The following is a 24,039-nucleotide window of genomic DNA, read 5'->3' as shown; positions in this document are numbered from 1 at the left end:
ACTTTTTCTCTAGGTCCTGGGCCATTACGTTGGTGGGTGTTTACCAATGTTTTTTTAGGTTTAAAGACTATGTTATTCCAGCTGGATGACAGAGTTACTCAGTTTGTAAACTTGTTTCTCTAAAGGTGACAATAGTGAGCAGTTAAAACAAGGAGGTGGTAAGGTGATGGGAACTCAAATACAGTATGACTCAGCAATCAGACTTGATAAGCTCAATATCCTGCCTAGGTATATTTTTTAAAGGGGTCTTATTTAGAGGAGGGATTGTGAAATGAAACCCCAACCATGTGATCAGCAACTCACAATTCCCCCTGCTCCCCAACAAACAGCTTCCGATGTGTCCAAGCATGAAAAGTGTCTCCACGCATGCAAGTGACCCCACATGGATAAAGTGACTCCACCCTCCCAAAGTGCCGTGCAAAGTGTTAATTGAAAGTTTGCCACATTATCTAGCGCTTCTTTTGAGCATCAGTTAAAAAGGCTTAGCCAGGCAGAAAAATGGTCTTGTCAACCATGGAGTACAGAGTGTGATCCTTCTCTAGCAGCGCTATCCAGCCATTAAATACATGAGTTGTGTACACAGATGCTGTCTTTGGACCTTATTTAGAGTTTGGCAAACAGGATACTCCATCACAAACGTGGTATAGGTCTCATCTTCTGAATCACAAGCGTATCATAGCCTATGATGCAAGTAATACAGCAGATGGGCTAGCCATCACATTCTGACGAGTTTCCCTTCCACCAAACTCTATATACGTCCCTTTGCCAGTGGCGGCCGGTAAGCACAGCTTAGAGGAGGCAGGGGCCCATACACACACACTCTCACTTACACCCATGCATTCACATGCAGACGTGCACACACACCCATTTAGAACACTCACTCACAAATACAAATACACATTGATGCATACATGCATGCACCAGTCATTTAAAACACAACTCTTGCCTGCTGCAGCTCTCGGGGAGGGAAGCCTCAGAGATGCCAGGAGGGTTGGAACTGCTGCCGCCCCTCATTGGCTGACCTTAGGTCAGCCTCTGAGGAGAGGCACCAGTCCCTTCCTCGTGTCAGAGTAGGATGGGGTCAGAGAGACTGCTGACCCCACCCACTCTGTGAGGAGGTGTCAGTGATAGACACTCGGCTGTGGGCACTTCAGGGCTGAAAACTGAAGCACTTAGGTACGAGCCTATGACGGACACTTACCCTTGTCACAAGGGGAGGGTCTTAAGGACCTTTGCCAAACTAAGGAGGTCACTCCCACAGGAGATGTGACATCCTTAGCCCAGCAAACTTCAGCTCAGGCAGCCAGGAGCCTGCGCATTTAGTGCATGTCTAGCTACTGGCTGCCTGACTTGAGACTAGAGGGGCAGATTTACAATTACTGGCGCATCCAATAATTGTGCGCCGCAGCTCCACCACCCATGATGCGCCGCATTTACAATGCGGCGCACCATGGGGCAAAAACGGCACAGATGTGTCACGCATCTGTGCCGTAAAAGCGGCCGTAAAAGCGGCGCATTGTTGGAGTTGCATCGCAAGCGCGACGCAGCTCCAGCAAGGCTTGGGGGGCTCTATCTCCACAATGCTGCGTCAATCCTTACGCCTGCTTCAAGCAGGCGCAGGGTTTTGACGCAGCATGGGCCCAAAAGTGACTGAGTGAAATTTTTTAGATTTGACCTAGCCACATTTGGGAGGCGTTCCTGCGCCGGAACGCCCCCCCCCCCCTGCGATGGAACGCCTCCTTTTGGCGCAGGGCTTTACAACGTGACGCATCTAGGAGATGCGTCACGATGTAAATACCCCGCACCATGGCGCATTTTTTGCGCCGCCGCTGCGTCACAAAAGTGACGCAACGGCAGCGTACAAGAGGCGCAAGGGGCTTGTAAATCTGCCCCAGATTTTCTGTCAGGCTGACCTTTACTCAGCCTGACAGACCCCCTTTATGTCGAAAAGGAGTTGGGTGTGGCCCCTCCGCACTTATGGTTGGGCCGCTGCCACCTTTGTATTCCTGCTTGCAGGTGTGCCTCCTCAAAGCTATCTCTAAAGCCAACAGTGGTATTATGCCTCAGAGTCTGCCTGTAACTTTTTCAAGCAGTGCGTATTGTGTTTAGTGCATTACTTGTTGACAAACTACTTTATGTAACAGTTACTAAGAACAGATAAATGTCACGATTTCTCATTGTATTTAAATGTGGGTCGTCATTCCAATACATTTATTGAAGGTCATTCAATTGTATGTTTTCATTTGCAGCTTTTCAAAGTACTCGAAACCAGTCTCGACCTTGACGACTGAAATGATGCGATGTGACCTTGGAAAAGGGAGCTTTGCTGAGATTTAGTCAGAGTGCGTGTACTTTTTGTAAGATATAAAACGGCTTATGAAGTGAAATGGGAGTGTGGGGCGTTTTTGTCCTGTTTAGCCACAAAGGTCACTGCTGCATCACAAGATTCCAAGACTAAATGTTCATGGCCAAATGACTCAATGTAGCAAAAGAACCCTGAGTAACTGGCCGAAAGGTTGCCTTCTAGAAACACAAATTATTAGCATTGAGTCTGCAGTAAGGGGTGGGTGATGCACCTACAACCCGGAATTTTATTTGAGGCTGGTCCGACCAGTGCTCAGCAGAAAGCTCACATTGAAACGGTAAAAAAGGGCCCGTATTCATGTCCTTAATATTGTAAGCAAAACATGGTCTTTTCACATTTTTACATTTTACACATTTACCTCATGTTAATTGGCATAAGTGTCGCTATTTCCTAAGAATATATTCGTTTCCTAGGTTTTGTTTTTAAGTGTTAATCATGCAACCAGAGGCACAACTAGAGCCAAATCTCTGGGGGCGTAGCTAAGAAAAAATTTCAAGGGGGCTAATTCTTCCAGCAATGGGCAGAGTGGAGATGCAGGGACTCTAAGAAGGGGTGAGAAACAACAAAGCCACATAAACAAGTAAATGGTCTTTCAAAGATCTGTGAAGTACTCGTGTGTGACTGTGTGGTGTGTGCCCGGGAAGCTGTTTCCGCCCGGGCTGACACACATGAGGGGAGGGGGGGGCGGAAGCCCTTTGAGCCCAAGGGGCGTTGCGCACCTGCATGCAACATATGATTCTTTTACAGTGCAAGCTGCATTATCTGTAGCTGTCAAGGTGAGCAAAGGAACCGCCCCCGAAATAAACTGCAGAGGAAAGTGATGTGAAGGAGTGACCAGGAGCAATCGAGACACTCAGAACACTCCTCTCCCAATGGCATTTGTAATGTTTAATTCATAATCTCATATTTTCAGAATTCTCCAGAAATTCATATTTTTAGAACTGAGACATTTTCGAATCCACAACAGTATCACTGTTACTCATTTATCAGATATTGAATATAAAAAAAAACAGTACTAACTAGCATTTGCAAAGTCAAGGTGTGGCTTGTTTGAGGCATCCGAGGAATGGGTCCTGTGTATAGTGTGTTCTTGTGTTTTTTGAGTGACTGCCACTTATTGCAGTATTATACGTACCTCTTCTTGCATCTTGTATGTATTCACGCATTTCAGGCGGAGACCGGCAAGTTTTGTGACGTCACTTCCTGTCATGACGTCACTTCCGGCGACACCACCTAACTTGGAAAACACATTGAGTACAGGTCAGGTGGCACGCTATGTGAAGCATAAGATTCTAGCTCATGTGTTTGAGGACATGTCCTTATTTACATGGGCGAGACTTCTTGTATTTCTGGTTATGCTTCTTTTGTCCATCCCTTTTAGTGATATCCAACTTTTCCAACAAACGTAAAGCACTACCTACACCTCTTAACAAAACGTATCTTGACCACGCTGTAGTTTAGTATTCATTATTTGGGTCTGCAAAACCGTCTTAAAAGCAGCAACTACAGAATAATGCTAGGAATGAATGCAATTGTGCAACAGTCCTTCTGCTCCTGGGATCCTTGAGGTCAGAATCTTACCTCCAAGGGCGGTGAAGAAAAGGATTTCTGTTTTGCACCTACTTGACATAAAAGGAGGATATCAGAAAAGTCTGACAACCTTTTGAGGATCCGTAGCAAGTCAACCCTCGGCTTCACAGCTTAAGAGAGTGAAGTGGCCTACTTCAATGTCAGAGGGTGTTCCCCTACGAGGCAAACCTCAGGCACCTTACTGGAAACAATGGTGTAGAGTAGGCCCCCTGGCCGGCAGGAATGCAAAGTGGGAACTCAAATCCTTTGCTGGGCGAATCTCATATAGTTCACACAAACCCGTGCCTGCAAGGAGCTTCATTTGCTCACACCATCCGAATAACAGCCAGAAAAGGTGGACTGATTGGCTGACCTCTTCCACTGACTACACCTCAGGGAACAATGTGCGCTAGGTGGGATGCTCTAGAGCTTTCTTGAGAAGTTAGGGGGCACCTGGCATGGGGATACACTCAGATCCAAGTGCCCTGTCCAATGCCATCATGTACATGTCTATCTGCAGTGATGTCCGCCCTAATTATGGTTCTCAGGTGAATGTTCTGGACCCAGGAAGGTTCCTTCCTCCGTTGACGGTGGCCAGAGCTGCCTCAGAGGGACAGGGGTCCTTCTCAGCCATGTGTGCTGAGCTCTCACTTTGCCTGTCCCAAGTAGGTAGGGCATCTGTTCTCCCAGCCAGTCTGCTGGTCAGCAAGTCTAGCGTCACTGTTGCGACCTCGGCCCCTGTTCCTCTGACCTGCTCTTTGATAAAGGACAGTTATTTGTGCTTCCTGAGCTGCTGCTGGGGAAAGTGTGGTTCCCTGAGCCCAGAAAGGATGTGGAAGAGCTGCAGGAAGAGGGATAGAATTGTATAAACCAGGAGAACCCTCTACACGAGGTAAAGGGCTCCATTATCCAAGAGCCACCTCATAAGGGGACCGCCATACACATTGAAGAAGAGTCGAAAGCACTTGGGTAGAGCTGCCGAATGCATTTGTTATACCTCCTAACTGTTTGAAAACATATTTCACAAAATAAATGAAAATTTCAGAGAACAGGTCTTAAGGTCAATTAAAATGTCCAGCCTCACAAGGTTCTGAAGCTCCTTGTGGAAAATATTTTCGAACTATGCTTTATAAACTTTTTGGACCATCTTTGAAATGTAGACAGATGGCAACATGTGTGAAACTAGTGCACCTATTACTCTTTTACATTTTTGGAAGTTTATAACATGCGTAGATAAGGCAAACAACCAGTGTCACTGTCGTTTGAATATAAATGAATTAAGATGTCATGCCCTGAAAAGTAGTTGAACAGCATGGCATAACTATTTTATTTATTTATTTATTGAGTGTTTTATATCAGAGGGCTTAATGGTGGAGTAGTGGACCGTATATGATGGGAACAAGCAATCATATCTAACTCTTAAGTGAAAACATTACATCAATGAGCAGGAAAAGACATATGCGCTTACATTAATACCTGAAACTGGAGGAATATTACAACAAATTTTTACAATCGACTGAACACCATAAACGATACTATATTTACCAGTTAAACTGAGCCTCAGCCTCTGTAAATTAGATGGTAAGACTCTCTGAAAGGGGGGTTGCAAAGTTCCCAATTAGCTATATTTTTTCGGAAGTCTTGTGGGGCCAGCGAATTATATACCCTTAGGGAACCGTTGATAATCAATGAGCAAATGTAGGTGTTTGCTCTGAAGGGAGTTATGGAAGAAATCTACCCGTTAGAAAAATCATAACTTCCTTCTTGAATCTTTTTTGTTAATACCTCTTTTTATTAAGAACGAACACGTAGGAGATTACATTGCACCATTGCTTGTGATACATCAATGTCTATCAAGGCAATTCTGCAGCAAAGAATGCACTATATCAATTAACACCTATACTTTGTCTGTTCCTCTCAAACCCTCAAGGACCTTCATTTAACCATCCTCGTCTTCCGATATGGAGTGTCTCAATCGGGCCTCCAGGGTGGTGCATGGGAAGCCTTTGTATTCGTTCCATCTGTTCCTTGCCCTTCTCCACTTTTGAGGGCAACCTCTGTTTTCATAGATAGTCTTTTCGGCTACCATGCACCAGTCCATATCCCTCTCCCAGTCCCTTAGGGCCAGTGTTGCTTCGGCCCCTCAATTGCATGCTATATTTCTTTTTGCAATCATTCAGCCGAGCGTTACACCAATTCATTCTCCCCTCCTCAAATTCGTCGCATCCCAGACATTGAGTAGGCACCACTTGGCCATTTGTCGCAGCACCACCCCATGAAATGCTGCTCTGAGTTTGTGTTATCACATCCCAATAAGATTGGATTTTAGGGCAAGCCCATATTGTATGGAAAAAAGTTTTTTTCTGTCCGCGGCCTCTGCGACAGAGTGGGCCCGCTTGCATCACCATCCTTAGCAATGTAGTGCAAGAGATATAATCCCTGTGTAATATTTTGAGTTGTATTAGTCGGAAATGGGACTTAACAGCTACCTCTCTAGGGGAGGCCAGGACCTCAGGCCACTGATCCTACAGCATGTCAGTGATATCTCTCTCCCAATTTTCTCTCAGTGGTTTTAACATATCATGGGTGTTTTTCACAAGCTTCTTATATGTTAGCGAGATTGCCTTTTGGGAGATATGCTCCTCTAGTAGTCTATTTTTTGGGGTGATGATTCTGGCGGGGTTTCCTCTCTGGGTATTCTTGTCCTTGTATCGCCTCAGTGTGGGCCAAGTTGTATGTTTTTGTAGGTCTACGAAGAGTATTATTCCTGTTTCAGAATATATGACTCCCACCTGCAAAATGACCAGCAGGTTCCATTTGTCAAACCCTTGCCCCTTGCCCATGTCCCCCAGAAAGTTTAAGTCCCTCAAGGGTGTTGCTAGGGCAATCTTGTTTTTCCTGCCCAGTTTACTGAGTGTAGAGTGCCATAGTTGGATCGTCAGAGCCGTGGTCCCCTCCAGGGGACAATTGCTCAATTTGGTGTACAGTGCACGTAAATGCCCCCCTTGCTGTAATTGATATGGATGGCTGGTTCTGTCATAGGTTGATTAGCCCATTGATTAATTACGGTCCGTTGCGCCGGACGGTATTATTCCTGTATATCTGGAAGAGCTATCCAGCCATCGTACCATCCCAGGGTTCATTTATTAAGAGCAATTCTAGCCCCTCCACCCCCCAAATCCCACAGCAGGGTTCTGGCCTCACCTTCTAAGGCTAGCATGGCATAACGCTTGATTATACAATATTCTTGTGATTTCTATTAAAACATTGAAGTCATGAGATTAATCTCTGAGAAACATCTTAATGTTACGGTAGGGAATTAAAAATAGAATTTATTACACAAAAAATGTGGCTAATAGTGAACATGCTGCATTGCATTTTGAGGCCAGTCCCCTGGTTTTTTTAGTAAATTATTATATTAGGTTTTCTGCTTCCACCAATATTACTACTCCTAAATTACATTTAAGTGGGCCTCTGCCTTGTGCCACTAAGTAAATAGCTCCAAAGCTTTTCTTAGAGCGGTGTTGCCTAGCAAAACTGTCAGATCTCTCATTTGTCGCACTTTGCCATAATACATCACAATGCTATAACCGTCTGCATCCTGGCAACTTGTCCTATCACTCATTGACTTTAGGCTTGTCTTTGACTCTGTAAAGTGCTCTTTTTGGCTAGCTTCATACTGTAGAAATACCACATACATATATGCATATAAATGTTATTATTTAGAAAAATATACCCAAATCCAGATAAGCCTAAATTAGCATGACTAGCCCTTAGCCAGCTTGCATTGACATCTGTCCATATTTGCAGCAAGAAATGTAAATTTTTTATTTCTGTGAACATATTTTTCCTTGAGTTTGTGTTTCTCTGTGTGCTTTTCCATTTTAGAATATCACAAAAATAGAAGCCTAATCCAGGGTCTCTGTATTAATAAATTGTATTAATTTGTGTTCCACTCAAGGAAGCCATGTCAAAGATGTTCCTGTCCTTGTAACTTTCAAGGTCTTTTGCTCAAGCCTTTCCTAGGGATGAGTCATTAGTTGAACTGTCTATTGTACTTCAGCATTACATAAACGTCATGGCATTTCCTTCATTTACTATGCACACACAGGGCCATCTTTAGTTCTGGTAGCGGGCCGCTAGGGCAATCTTTGTTGGTGCCTCCAGAGACCTACTTCTCCACTCATTTTTTCACTGCCACCATCCAACAGTGGCCCTAGTCTCTCTACGGCATCTTTCTCACTTGTATTTCATTTCTTTTATAGCACTACTCATACCAATTGTGGGTCTCAGAGCTCTACACATCACACATAGATAATACAGAGACAACGATTCATATAATAATGGAAATCAATGTTTAAGAAATGTAACATAAGTCCACGAAGACTATAGGGTGCAGGAGTCATGTCATTTTTACTGGTAGGCATTATGTTTTAAAAGTGTTTGGTCTGTAGAAGCACAAACTCAGGATTTAAAACAAAAAAGTGGTTGGGGTTGACTTTACTAATGAGAATGTATTTCTACCCAGACAAAGCTTTTTGTAGCAACCTTAGGAAAATGACAGAGACAGGAAAAAACATAAGGCCCTAAGCCTATAGCTTAATGGTTTGTATGCAACTCTTTGATGTCAGTCCATAGCTCACTGTGATCTATTCGAAGGAATGTAACTAATGAACTGAAAGTAACAAAAGGACCGCTGTGACTAAAGCAGTAACCTACTGCGTTATCCACATCTGTGATCTGAATGTTTGGCTCCTTGGCGGTTGGGGTGGTCCTCAGGAGGTCCGACTGCCATAGTTGAAATGTGGCAGTCGGCCCACCACCGCACCCCCACTGATGGACTGCTGAACTTGCAATTCAGCCCTTAGTCTTTTTTGACTTTCTAAAGGAGGCAGTTTCTATGTTGGTCTGCTTGCTGAATATTATACATAGTTCTTGCTGCTTACTTTCTTTAGAGGTAAACTTAAAGTTGATCCTTTCACATTTTTTGATCATGATTTACTATTGAGACATTGATTGCTATTGATTAATTAGTTACTTTTTACCTACTGCAATGATGCCAATTTTGAATAAACCTTTATGGTTTAACTTGGAACTCTGACTCACGTAAATTTACTTGATTGGCTTGGACTCAGTCTTATGAAGACGCAGACAATACACAGTCTATGCATCAACACTCAATTGTTTTAATTAGAGCCTTGACACATACCTAAATACATAGAGATGTGAAGTAGGCACCTGTTATATCATTTGAGGAACACGTGTTGACATCTGTGAAATCCTATGAGAAGGCAGGTCTGTTAAGAGATATTTTCTGGTTCGTTTTGAAAATTCAGTGTTATCGAAGACCGTACAACGCTTATAGTGCCAGCATCGATGCTTCTGATTTAGACTGACTTTAACTAATGTAGGCACATCCCTACACGGGAAGACAAAAGGTGGATAAAAAGACAAAGAGGTAAAATAGAGGCATGCTGGGAGACATGGAGAGTAAGCAGGCCAGCAGGCAAACTGAATAGGAGCACTGCAGTGGTAGCAGGAAAGGGGAAGCAAATGAAAACTCCGGTCAAGGTGGGACAGGAAGACATGGGTGAAGCAATATGTCGATTCAAAATGGGGTCATGCAGACAAATGGTAATTTCAACAAGTATTGGCAAAGGTATTAGGTCTCACCTTGAGGACCTATTGACTTTACCAATACCTTTTGGTGATGATGTAAAGCATTGGCAAAAGCATTTCTTGCCAATGCTATGCAGCATTTCCAAAAAGGGGGGACAAATTAAAAAAAGAGTGTGTTGACACGCCTGTGACATTTTGTAGGCGTGTGCATGCGTGATGACGGATACCGACATCTACCAAATGACGAGGGCACCATTTTGTATTATTTACCTATCTGAGAAAGAAAAATAAATGTGGCGGGAGGAGAGGAAAGCAGAAATGGAGCAACATTGAGGGAGGGGGGAGAAGCATAAGAAAAAATGTGGGGACAGCATGAGTACACAAGGGGGAGAAGAGAAGCATACGAGGAAGACAGCTGGAAAACATATTCACTCTCACAGAGTACTTAACTTAAAAAGAATAAAAAAGTTCCCTAAAAGTGAGCAGCGGAGGCATAGAAGTCAGCCAATCAGAGAGATTTTAAAGAGGCTATGCTCCAATATTAGGAAAACACAACTTGAATGTAGGAAAGTGCCTCTTTTGACATGGTTAATCCCCACTTTTTGACTGATGCTTGATGTGATTTCGAACTGTAAGTGCACTGGGTCCCTGCTAAAAAGGTTCCCAGTGCCAGATTCTTTCCCGAAATTGTACCACAATTAGCACAACTTCAGCTACCCCTGTTAGTCCCTAGTAAATAGAACCCTTGATACCTAGGGCCTGGGTACTGAAAAGGGTACACTGGGGCTGCAGCAGAAATCGTGCCATCCGAGTGACCCCTCCCCAAGACCATTCAAAGTGCCATTGTAGACTGCGAGTGTTTGTGCAGAGAAAACCGAAGAGTTTACATGGCACACAGCCCTGTGTGCTATGCCCTCATACACTGCATAGGATATAGGTAAGTCACCCCTACTGCAGGCCTTACAGCCCTAAAGCAGGGTGCACCATACCCCATGTGTGGACATATCTACGTGACAGCAGCGGCTCCCCCACTAAGGCGGAGGAGCGTAGCCTCACTGCTTTAAAGCAGTGCAAAGGAAGAATAATAATATAGTTTTATTATCATTTAAATTTTGTGTTGAGTTGGCGCCAGGTTAGGGCGGGGCAGGCTGGACTCCCCGCATCACAGGGAGGAGGAGAGGCTGATGCTGTACATGAAGTGCACATGACTGCTTGGCTGGCCATCTCAGGCCTGCCAAACAGTCATGCGCACTTTGCATGTTCTCCACTCAGGCTGCATTACAGCCTGCGTGCAGAACATGCCCAGGCTTCCAATGCCTCTCTGAGCACCAAATCCTGGTGATCAGACCACTCACAAACCTCAAATCAGCAGTGTCGTGATTGGCTTGGGGAGTCTGAAAGCTTCCTGTTCCAGCTTCAGGAGAGGCGGTGGTTGGAGACTGCAACAGCGACAAGGCAGGTACGTTTTATATTTTATTTATATCCTAACCCCCCATACCTTCCCCCCAACCCCGCCACCATCCCATAGCAGCCGCCACTGTTGTGTGAGCAGATATGACCAATATCTGAGCCATTCTTGGATATGGTAAGTGCACAGTAAAGCCATAGGGAGGACACGGGCAAGATACTTGTGATTGCGAGTTTCCTAGCTCCATGATGGCTTCACTGTACCCTCAGATGGGTACCAAACACCTCATCTTAATAAATCCTCACTGATGCCAGTGTTGTATTTATCAATAAATGCATACAGGAGACCCTTTAGAGGGTACCCATAAAACCTACCAAGCACTGGTGTGGTCTCTGACTAGTCATAGCTAGCCTGCCACCGCCAGACATGTTTCTGACCTTATGGGGTGAGAGCCTGCATTCTTAGAGGCCAGAAAAAAAGCCCACTCTGGGCAGAGGTGCTTCGCACCTCCTCAAGGCTGGAATGGTCTCCCAGAGTGGGAAGCCTCAAAGGTGATGCCACATTTGAAGTGCAGCCCAGGCTTCCCCAGATAGTGGGGGATGCCAACCCCACTGACCTGCTCCACATTGGCAGAAGGACAGGTGAGAAATTAGTTAGATGAGGAGTAGTGTCCACATTCAGCTAGCACCACCCCTAAGGTATGGCAGGTGATGTAAACCCCTCTCCTGAAAACCCACTATCTTGGGATGGTGGGTAAACAATCTATCATGGCTAGGGTAGTGCCCCTTCCCACAGGAAGTGGTCACTTAGAGGGTGTAAAGGTAGGAATCCCATTGGCTACTACCTGTCTTTCCATTTAATGCACCTAAATTTAGTATTTAGGTGGCATCCGCGGACCTTGAACCTCTGATTCGACGGACAAGAAGAAGACATGGATTAGGAAGAGCTGCTGTCCGATAACTGAAGCCCTGCTGCAAAGAAAATTGGTGCCAATTCCTGTCTGCTGCCTAAGGGATGCAAAAATCGCGGTTGTGTAGTTTAGTCCTGAACCTATGAAGATTCCAAGTACCCCTGCACTTTCTCCACCCTTCGAGAGATTGCCGAGAACCTCCCTTGGAGTGTAGGTATCACTACCCTGCACACCGCAGGCACTGATCCCTCAAAGTCCGGTTTGTCAACCTGTTGCTCCCCGGCGACTGAGAAGCAACACCCAAACCAGAAGGGGTACATCCACTCCGGAGGGTCAGATCTGTCTCCCCATTAAGTTCGGAGACACCAAGACATACCAAAGCAGCACAGAACAAATTCCTGGGGTACCGGACCCCCTTCAGCAAACAGCGAGACGAAGAGCCCGTGCCGGATCCAACTACTCCAGAAGCAAGCACCCATTGAGGGATGTTGAGACCCCTGAGACCCACGTAGTGAATGGCTCAGATGTCCCAAAATCCCCTCTCCCAGTTGCCTGCACTTGACCTCGAGGACATCTTGATGCCCGGCTGACCTAACAGGTGTGCACCTGGCCCGACCAGTCCCACTAATAACGACCCAGCTGTGCCTCCATGGTCCTTAGACCCTTGTGACCTCCTCCCTTGTGTGGGACCCCCCCCGGACTTAGCTTTAAGTCCTCATGTACATTGTCTTTCCATGTGGCCCCCTTCGTTGTAGCGCACGAGATAGCATCACACTCAGCACCTTGCTCCCAGCTGAATCCAGAACACTCCCGATCTTCTGCTGCTGCCAATCTGGACCTGTTCCTGCTATCGATCTAAAATGAGAAGGTGAACTTCATGATTTTGTTTGCATTTTCTGCTTTTCCCCATTGACCTCAATGGTGCATAACTGCGCACAAAAGTGATATATTTTACAAACTCTTAAAAATCACAACTTTGAAAGTACTTACTGTAAATCAAAGTTCTTGGTCTAAAAAATTACATAACATTTGATACTATCTTTATTAATTGGTCTTGGATTTATTCTTGAGTGTGTGTGTCACAAATATTTAGCACTACCCTCTGATATGCCTGACTGCTCGCCCACACTACCAAGAACAGAGCATTAGTATTATTTACTTTTACCTCTGTAAATCAATAAGGGACTCCCTGGACTCTCTGCACAGTGTACTGTGTTTAAGTACACAATATAGAGAGCCAGCTCCTACAATGGACACGCTGGGACAAAGAAAGCTATCATATAAGAAGCAAGCAAATAATTGACAATAAAGTCAACCAATGGAAAGCAATTGGTGGTCTGTAAACTCCTAGAATGCTTGATAAGCCCACAATAAGACTTTTGTAACCAAACTCCTTGTGGTGTCCTATAGGGTCGACCTAAAAATGCAGATGTAACAATCTCCCTACCCGCCCCTGAACAGGGGGTCGTTCGTCTGTTCTCAGTCACTGTAGTAGATTCCTGAAGGATGACAGACTTCTAGCACAGGAGAGCAATGCCATCCTAGATCTCCTCTTAGAGCCTAATTAGTGTCCTCGGGCAGACAGACTCATGGTGGGGCGGCGGTCTCTGACTGTCAGATTACGACCTTGCCGGTTGGGCCTCTCTGGGACAGCTGACTCCGCAAGACCTCACAAGATAATCAGATAAATTTCACACATGGTCCTGAGGAGAATCCCAACACTTATGGGGATTCGAAACGCGTCGACCACCTCTATTTTCTCAATTCTCTCATCTAATCTTTATACCGTTTCTAGTGTCTAAACGTAGGCTAATCAGTGGAATACAGATGAAATGTAAATAATTGTGAACCAAGTTTCTGATGGCCTAATGATTTATACATATTGATTTGAAATGAGAAATATTTGAGTCATTTTTGTAGCTGCCTATCCCCTGCCCTAAAAATCAAAATAGTATAGGGCTTTCCCTTCCTCTCACACACAATCTTTTTCATTGGTATCTGGTATGAATGTGGTGTACATAATGCTGTATGAAAATGAGTCCTAATTTGGCAGTTGAATGTATGGATGGTTTCCCTTCACATCTGCACTCTCACCCTCTTGTAAATAATCACACACAGTTTTAAATATTAGGAGCTCTCCCTCCCCATTTTTTGCTTTATGAATAAATGAAGGTTTTGTGACTCTAAAAAGTAAAAATGTCCAATAAAAAAGCCTGTCGTTCGCTAAATGAAAAATTAATTCAAATTGGAGGCAAAAATAAAAACTAAAATAACAAAAAGCTTCCCCATTATTAATTTCTAGACTGTACTAGTGGTCTACACAGATGAGAGATTGGGTGCTCATTCTATATAAAAAAAGTTTAAATAGGTTGAGCAGTATTGGCAAATTGTTTTGTTGATTATATATCTGGCGCAGCCTTACTGCGCTTAAGCCAAACCCGTGTTGTTGTTTTGCTTGGGAATACAGTCGAGGCAATATTACGACTTGCAAACATATAGCAAGAGCCCTCTGAAATGTTTATTCCTGCACACATCAGCAGCCTTGCCTGTAATTGCAAGTGCTGGACATCAGTGTTTGGAGACGGACACCTCCCTCAGCAGGTACCTGCTTCCTCTGCATGATGTGCTTAAAGAATCCTCCGTCAGGCAGCTGAAGAAAGCAAGGCTCGGAGTAAGAGTGTCATGGCGCAGATGTGGTGTAACAGCCAGAGCGACCAACTTTGGAGCTCAGGAACTAGGTTTGAGTCTCAGCATTGGCACAACATCCTGGGATTCTTTGCAAATCACTTAGGGCCAGATGTACAATCTGCTAAATAGCGACTCACAAATTGTATTGCTTTTGCGACTTGCAATTTGTGACTCACTATTTGGCATGTACAACAGGGTCTTGGACACTGTTTGCGATTCCCAATTTGATATTTGATATTTGATATTTGTGTGCATTTGTAAAGCGCGAGCGTTCTCTCCCAAGGGAGCATCTTGGCGCTGAGCAAGCTGCAGGGAATAAGATGAAGGCTGATATAATGAGCAGAGAGGGATTCAATGGGAGGATATTAAATGGAAGCTAAAACAGAGGGGTCAGATTGTTGATAGACCCATGTCTTGAGAAGTTTCCTGAAACTGTTCTCGTTTTTGACAAGTCTAAGATTGACAGGCAGATTGTTCCAGGCCTTAGCTGCCAGAACAGTAAAAGATTTCCCACCTTTGGTCTTGTATTTGTGCTTGGGGATAATAACAAGGTTAGTCCCAGAGGATCTCAAGCAGCGTGGGGGGTTATAGCGCACGAAGCGGTTTGCTAAGTAGTGGGGACCTGTATTTTGGATGGTCTTAAAAACAGTTAGAAGCAATTTAAAAAGGATTCTTTTATGCAGCGGCAGCCAATGCAACAAATGAAGTGCTGCGGACGCAGAAGACCTCCTAGGGAGGTGAAGAACTAGCCTAGCTGCAGCATGTTGTATGCTCTGCAGCTTTCTGAGGGTGGATTTTTTTACTCCGGCCATAAGACCATTGCAGTAGTCGAGTCGGGAAAGGATGAGGGCTACCACGACTGACTTTCTAGCTGCAATTGGGAGAAAGTCAAAGAATTTCTTTAGAGATTTTATTTGTCCAAAGCAACGGCCGGCCGTGATCCTGACATGGTCATCAAAGGAGAGAGATGAGTCAAATTGTATGCCTAGGTTCCGGGCTGATGAGACTGAGCTGGGAGGGGCTTCCGATCCTAAGGGCCACCAGTGTTTTGGGCAAAAAGGTGACGGGTTTTTTCCCAATGGGATAATTTCCGTCTTTGCGCTGTTGCATTTTAAGTGGTTGGTATTTAGCCATTTGAAAACATCTGAGAGACAATTTTTAAACTGAAGGTTTGCGTCAGTGCAGTGTTTGTCGATGGTGACAACTAATTGAGTGTCGTCAGCGTAGGATGTGACAAGGATCCCATGTGACTCTATCACAGCTAAAAGGGGTGCCATGTAAATGTTAAAAAAAAGAGGACTTAAAATGGACCCCTGGGGTACTCCAGATGAAATGGGTTTTTTGTCGGATAGGAAGGGGCCAAGGGACACGGTCTGGGACCTGTTGACTAAGAAAGATGAAATCCAGGCTAAAGCTGTGTCTGACACACCGATCTCTCGCATTCTGTTTATTAAGATGGCATGCGAGATGGTGTCGAACGCCGCTGTGAGGTCTAGTAGGATGAGGACAGCCTGCTTACCCTCATCCTGCAGAAATCTAATGGAATCAGTGAGTTCGATCAAGGCTGTTTCGGTGGAGTGCCCAGAGCGAAAACCCGATTGTTGAGGGTGCAGGATGTTGTGGGACTCTACAAATGTTTTAAGCTCCTCATGAACTAGATGCTCCGTGATTTTGCCTAGGACAGGGAGTAGGGAGATGGGGCGCATGTTAGTCAAGTCTGTTGGTGATTTATTCTGCTTTTTCAGCAAGGGTTTTACGGTGGCCTTCTTCCAGTCATCAGGGACGAGTCCAGAATCAAGGGATTCGTTAATGATGGCATTGATGAGTGGATTAACTTCCTCTATCAGGTGGTGCAAAATGATAGGGGGACAGGAGTCGGTGGGCGCTCCAGATTTACAGGCCTGAATTGCTTTACTGGTTTGTTGCATGGATACAGATTTAAAACGAGAAAGAGGAGGATAATTAACTGTTACCTCTGGGCGTTTTGTCAGGGGGGGGGGGGGGGGAAGTCTTTTTGAATGTTGACAATTTTGTCGACAAAGAAATCTGCGATTTGGTTACATAAGTTACCTGAGGGAGGTATTTCAATGGTAAGAGCTTTGGGATGTGTGAAGGACTTGACTATGGTGAAGATGGTTTTTTGATTTTGATGGGCTTCAGCTATAAGTTTGGAGAAATATTCCTTTTTTGCTGATTTTATATCTGCAAGGTATAGTTTCCTCTGTTGTGTGTAACCTGCTCTGGAGACTGTATCATATGTTTGCCTCCAGTGTCTTTCTAATTTCCGACATCGCAGTGGGATCGAAAAATGTGATCCTCATGAATATTAATGAGCCACTCACATTTTGTGACCCCATTTGGAATGGCTGGCCCTCCCAGGGATGGTGGCCTGCTGGGCTCAGCAGACCACCTTGTCTGGGAGTGCTTTTAAACAAAGCAGCATTTTTTTTCGACTGCAGCCCGTTTTCCTTAAAGGAATACGGGATGAATGTAAAAAATATATATATTTATGAAACGTTTTTGTTTCATTTTTTAAGGGCAGGCTGACGTCCCTGGGACCACTGCCTGCTCTTAAAAAAGAATTTTGCATGCATTAGCAAAGGGGAAGAGGTCCCCTGGGGAACCCTTGCCATCTGTGAATGCATTACCACCTACTTGAAGTAGGTGGTAATTTGCGAGTGTTTTGCAAAACATTACTCCGTGGCTATGGAGTCGCTATTTGGAAGGGAACGCCCCTTCCAAATACAGAGTCACAAAACAGTATATTGCGAGAAGCAATTTACTTGCGACTTGCAAAATACTATTTGTACATGGGCCCATGGTTTTTAGTGCGCGCAAACGGGTCTTTGACCTGTTTGCGCACGCTAAAAACCATCGTACACCTGGCCCTTAATCTCCCCACGTCTACCAAAACAATTCATGTGATGTAATGTAATTGGCGCTCAAATACAGGGCACCACTACCTTCAATCCCATCATGTGGTATAAAAAAACAAGAAAAGACAACTGCAACAAAAAAAAAGCTGCGAGGGGAGGGAGGTGGTGTTGGGGAAACAGCTCGGGGAGATTAAGTGACCTGGGAGCAGGATTGTGCACCAGCAAGGAGAGCGCGGAAAGCATATGGCCAATACTGAAAGGATGCATGTAGCAGGGGCAGTCTGCAAGGCGGTAAAAAAAACAAAAGGAGGAATAAATGTATACTGTTAACGAATGAAAATGAAGGAATTTGTAAAGGCAGACAAAAGAACCAATGGAAAGTGCTGGGTGTGTTCAAAGACCATAAACTGAATATAACATGTCTCGAAGGCAGTACATGCGCTGCCTAGGCCGACACTTAAATAAATAGCTCTAGTAAAGTTGACAATAGTTTGGATAATCTATTATCCCTTAAGTGGGTGTAGCATGTGGAAGCATATGAAGCTAGAAATGGACACATCTGGAAACAACTCCTAAAAAGAGACCCGTTGTATAACTCTATGAATTAGAAAACGGAATTTTTACACTTTCTAGGAATACAAAAAAAATACTTCAGTTCTGCTAGATGCATGTTGTTTAAAGTGCAGGAAGAAATATAATCCTGGGAGAAAGATTAGTAAATAGAAATAAAAGAGACACATGTATGTTTTGGAACATGGATTCCAAATTATCATTGAATTTCTGATGGCAGCACACAATATGTGTCCAACCATAGCTCAGCTCGTATAGCTGACAAATATATGTGGAATGCCCGTGTTGAATTACAATGCTCCAAATTCTGATATAGTATTGAACAGAACTACACCCTCACCCCAAAACTCTTGATGAAGCATCAGTGGCAGCTTGTGAACTTTTATAGTAGTGGGGCACCCCACAGGGTTTCCAATTGAACACACATGCATTTACACACATGCTACACAAAGACAGTCACATAAACACACACATGCACTCCCCAGCACTCAGACAAACGCACATTCATAACAGAACACAAAACTTAGCTGCCCCTCTTTGACATGGATGTGCACACTCTTTGATTTCTGACACCATACTCCGTCTAGGCAAGAGCGACTACCCAATCAGAAGTCAGAATTGGACCGAAGCTACCAAAGTAGACCTTTTTTCTCTATTCCAACTTTTTATTGGGTAAGAGGGTGCTTGATTGACAAGCCCTGAAGCTGAACTATCTGGCAAGCTGCACTGCCTGAGGCTAGTGCAGCATATCAGATATGTATTGTGTCTGTGTGAGGCCGGGCTGCAACAACCCATGCCTGACACGTGCAATACAGTCAGGGAAGTTTTCTTCTACTGATCAGGTTATATTCCAGATTTTACTCGCAAAGAAACCGTTCGTGAGACACTTTGTTTTCTTGTAAAAGCTGTGCTATGCCAAGCAATTCGTGGAAGAGCGAGATAGAAGGTAGACGCCTCTATGGACGAGCCCCCCTTGTGAAGTGCTAACAGAACACGCAGGGAGCTACCCAAATACTGGTGAGGTGGCACGCTGTGTGGAGAACAGGATTCTAGCTCACGTGTTTTAGGACACATCGTTAATTACAGAGCCAGACCACTTGTATCATATTTCGAGTTATGATTCTTTGGTCACATCCCTTTTAGTGATCCTCCAACTTTTGCAACAACTTAACGCACTGACTTCACCCCTTGACAAAACTTATCTTGACCACGCTGTAGTTTAGTATTCATCATTCGGGTCTGCAAAACAGTTTTAAATGCAGCGACCGTGAAAATAATGCTAGAAATTAATGGAATTGTTGTGCAGGAGTCTTTTTGCTCTTGGTATATTTAAGGTCAGCAGGCTCACCTCCAAGGGTGATGCAGAAAAGGATTTCCATTTTGGCCCTCCTTGACACAAAGGAAGGATCTCAGGAAAGTCTGACATACATTTGAGGACCTGTTGCAGGTTTCAGTCTGGGCTGGGAAGGCAGTCTGCGCACCAGCACAGTCACTGGTAAAGGGGGCAAACCCTGTGCTTCACAGCTTAAGAGAGAGAGGGGGTGTTACCCTCCCAGGCACACCTGAGGCACTGATCCAGCGGCCTATAGGAAATATGCCATAAACAACACTACCCAACTTCATAACCTATAAACAAAATTCTACACTAACTCATGGACCCATTTATAAACCTGACATATTTGGGCCTACTGAATCAGGTGGTCAGATAAAATCTATATACACCTTATTTACAAACTATATACTATTTTATACATCTGTGAAAGGAATATTTGTCATTATAACAAATCCTAATTATTTAAACGACCACCATTGGCGACGTGATCTAGCTAATGATAACCTACACTTCTGAATAATCAAGACCAGCTTGTTTGTCAAAAGTAAGATTTTATTTACTAAATTATGGTATTTCAAATTGTAGTTTTATAAATGCAAATTTATTAGCATTAAAGTAAACATGTTTATAAAGAATCATGAGAAAAAGCAATTTAAGCAAATAGATCAAAGTTTAAGTAAGTATTTAAAGTTTAGCATTTCTAAAACCTAAGTCCCTAACTAAGCTAAATAGATGGAAATTAAAGTAAAGTTCTTTGAGGATTCTTACGTGCTCCACGCAATGTCCGACAGCACTTCACCCTCATCGGAAAGTCAGAAAGCAGCAGCCAGCCCATCCCTAAGGGCATGACTTTTTATACCTTTCTATGCTAACTAATCTAAGCAAAGGAAAGTTTTCAAAAATCCACGACGTCCCATTGGTTGAGAGTGACAAGTGACATGTCACCCACATTTCAAAATTTCCATTAAGTCACATTTCTTAAGAACCATTGTCCTTTCTGAATGCAACCAGGAGCTTCCTCGGTTTGCAACAATTGTAAATAAAAGTTCTCGCAGCGTTCGATTTACTTCCGTGGGTGCCAAGTTAGAGCTGACAAAATTGTCCTTTATCACATATTCGACCTTGGCCACGTCCGACAGAATGATGACAGCACATCAGTTTTTGCTTTGTGAATGCAGCTTTGACGAACGCTTTATTTCAGAATGGGCATCTCGTGATTTTTGCAGAGGTCAATTTCAGCTTTAGTAAACTCGAGCAAACTAGGCCCAAAAGCAGGCAACTTATGCTTTCTAGTAATAAACAAAAACAAGAAAAGTATTAATGTAAGAAATAATGTTGATTCTGTATCCACTCTAGGTTTGCTAATTAATTAACCCACCCGAATTAGTCAAAATATTACCTAGCAAATGCAAACAAATAAAGCAGCGTTTATATCTACCAGTCTTCATTAATCCATGAGACTTATGTGCACCTAGAATAGTAGAAATGACATCACATAGACAAGGAAAAGCAAAATAAGCACATGCTTCTTTTAGGTTTGCTGCAGTTAGTAATGACAAAAACGAAAATAAATTATTTTATTATTTTGCACGAACGAAAAGATGCAACATTTATGCACGTTTATGAGCACACGTTAGTCCCCCCATGTGTAAAGTTTAATCTAGGTTATATTATCACAACACTTCACAAATCATTAATTTTATTATTCATGTTATGGAAATGTGACTTCGCGAGTTTAAACAAAATTTTGTTTTCTATCTCGCTCCATCAACTCCCTCATCTGGTGATTAACAAATCACCACACCACCACCCAATTTTTGGTAATTTAAACTTCCGAGAAAATGATTCAAATTCATTTGTGTCAGTAAATTCTAAAAACCAGTATCTGCAAAATCCTCAGAATTTGCATAACGTTCTCTATGTAATTCCTGTAACTCAATCTCCCTTTCTTCTTCTTTTCTAAGTTTATAGATCCTTTTCTTTTCTTTCAACTGTTTCTTTCTTTTATGCAACAAACAACCAATTTTAGTCAAAATAAAAATGAATACTATTATAATCAAAGGTGCCAAAATCTTGCCAAGAATTGAACTCCCAATGTCATGAAATCAATTTCTAATTGCTTGAAATCTTTTTGAAAGTTTCTCTGTGAAATCATCTTCTTCTAAAGGAATTATCTCTGAATGCATTTGTGTAATGTTCTTAATGTACATTTCGATATTCTTACTTTCATCAGGTATATATGTGCAACAATGTTGTACATGTAAAATGCCACAGACTCCTCCCTCTTTTGCTAGGAGTATGTCTAAAGCAAGGCGATCTTGAATTACCATGGATCTAATTGCAATTACTTCAACATTCACTAATTGGAATCCATCAGCTGTGTCAGTTGACAATCTATCAACTATAGTGGACAATTTTCTGATTCTCCCTGCATTTAGGGTTATACCAACAAAAGGTATTACAGCTTGAAAAATATCTCCCAAAACTTCAGTAAAAGTTTCTCTTTTGACTCTATTTACATAATTATGAATTTTAAACAATCCTTCTGAATCTCTGTCAACATGAAACACTTTAGGAAAAACAATTCCCACATAACAAGTTCCATACCAGTGGTCTGGAAGGTTGTAGTAGGCTTTGTCACCACACACAAAATAGATCCCAGGAAAGATTGGATCCTTTCCACCTTTGAATCCCCAACCTCCCATAATCTGATAAGTATCTTCACAGTTACTTGCACCTACAAAATAATTATCAAAAAGTGTATTATCTCTTCTAATGCAAAGCTTTCCACTAACTGGTTTATCTATGTGAATAGCAACATTTTCAAGCATTTTGCCATTTAACTTCTCATCCTCTTTCTGCCAGAATCTTGACTTAGTCTGTTTGACTAATTCATTCCTTTTGTAAATTGCTCTCCTCTCCTCTACCATATTCAAAAATTTCTTTCCTTCAGCACTTAATTTGCAAGTTAGATTATTCTTGTAAGCATACTCATAAGTGAGTTCATTAGTAACAAGGAAAAATTCTCTCATTTGTTTAGCTTTCTTATGCTTATTTAAAGCATTTTCAATCTTTATATTTGCGAAAATCTCATCAAAATCTGAATAGTAATATTCTAAGCGTCCAGTTTGGTAAAATAAGCTAGTTAACACACTACATGTTACACCATAAGTAAGAGGAAGCATATTATATGTTACTCCCTCAGAAACAGAAGCAGGTAACTTGACGCAGACGTAGCAGTCTTTTGCATCCATTACCTTAACATATTCACTCAAAAGCTTTGTGAATGTATTGCTTGAAAAATCACTAATTGATTTATCTTGATGAATGTTAGGCTGATGATCAATAACTTTTGCAGATGCACTATGTTTAGTTTGGCTAACTAAAGCTTTGCTTGTCATGTTAACTTTGTGTATTTCTCTATTCATCTCCAAAGGGATGATTACAGCTAAAACCAACCAGAGCAGAATTAAAATGAGCAGACACACCAGAGTCATCTTACAGCATCTCTTAAAAACAGAACATCTTGAAGTGTTCTCCTTAACGTAAGGCATTTTTGGTTAGTTTAGCCTCAAAATTAAAAACAAAACAAAATTTTTAAATCTAAATTTATATTTACACCCCCCTTTTAAAATATATATATATATTTTTTTTTTTTTTTAAAACCCTAAACAAGATTTCTTCGACCTTATGTCATACATAAGTTTTCTTCAACTAAACAGTTTTTCTTCGACCTTGTGTCAACTAACAAATTTTCTTCAGCCTTTTGCCAAATTAATATTTCTGTACTTCAATCATTGTCACTAATTTCCTCGATTTCGTCTTCTTCTTCACTACTACCATATATATCAATAACAGGTGGAATTACTAAATAAGTCCACTCAGGAGACTTGTATTTCTGGTTTGGTCTTACTATTCTTTTTCCTTTTCTCGACACCACTTCAATTTTCCTTCCAACTCCAACTTCCTTTCCAGGACTCTTTTGACTACTGATTTCTTCAACTTGCTCTTTAGGTTTCTTAATCAACCTTACTCTTAATCTTCCACCAGGCCAGTAGTCTGCTTTTCTCACGTACTTCTTCCTTGGTTCAGAATTATTTGATTCTGACTTCCAAGTCCTTTTCTTTTTGTTTCCACTTTCACCATCCACGTCACTTTCTTCAGTTTCGTAGTCTGAAATTTCAATTGACTCAGGGACTTCTCTATTCGGCAATTTCACTCCTTCAGGAACTTCACTTTGTTTTCCATCACTGGTACTTGGTAATTCGTCTTCCTCCTCTTCTTCAATTACCCCCAACTTCCCAGATTTTGGATTTCTGTTCCTTACTCCAGAGCTTGTTTTCTGCCTTTCGATACTCTCCTGGTCTGAAACTTCTTTTTGTTCTGTTTCTTTGTCTTCGATGGAGACAACCGAATCCTCAGTTATCTTTCCTTTTATCAGATTCTCTTCACCTTCAGAATCTATTTCAATGATTTCTAAGTCTTTTCTTGTCAAATTTCCATTCACAGGCACATTTTCCAGATGTCGACTTTCTTGTCGATCTTCAGAATCTGGATTTATTTCACCTTCTGTTTCACCTTCTGCTTCTGAATCAGAATCATCTGTGGTATCACTTTCAACATCAGAACTTTCAGGAGTTGGTACTGGAATAGTATGACTCGGATGAATCCAACGTTTCAATCCTCTGCATTTCACAGCAT

This window comes from Lissotriton helveticus, chromosome 6 (genome assembly GCF_964261635.1).
Source record: "Lissotriton helveticus chromosome 6, aLisHel1.1, whole genome shotgun sequence".
NCBI lineage: Eukaryota > Metazoa > Chordata > Amphibia > Caudata > Salamandridae > Lissotriton > Lissotriton helveticus.
The sequence above is the reverse complement of the archived record's forward strand: the minus strand, read 5'-3'. Positions refer to the sequence as shown.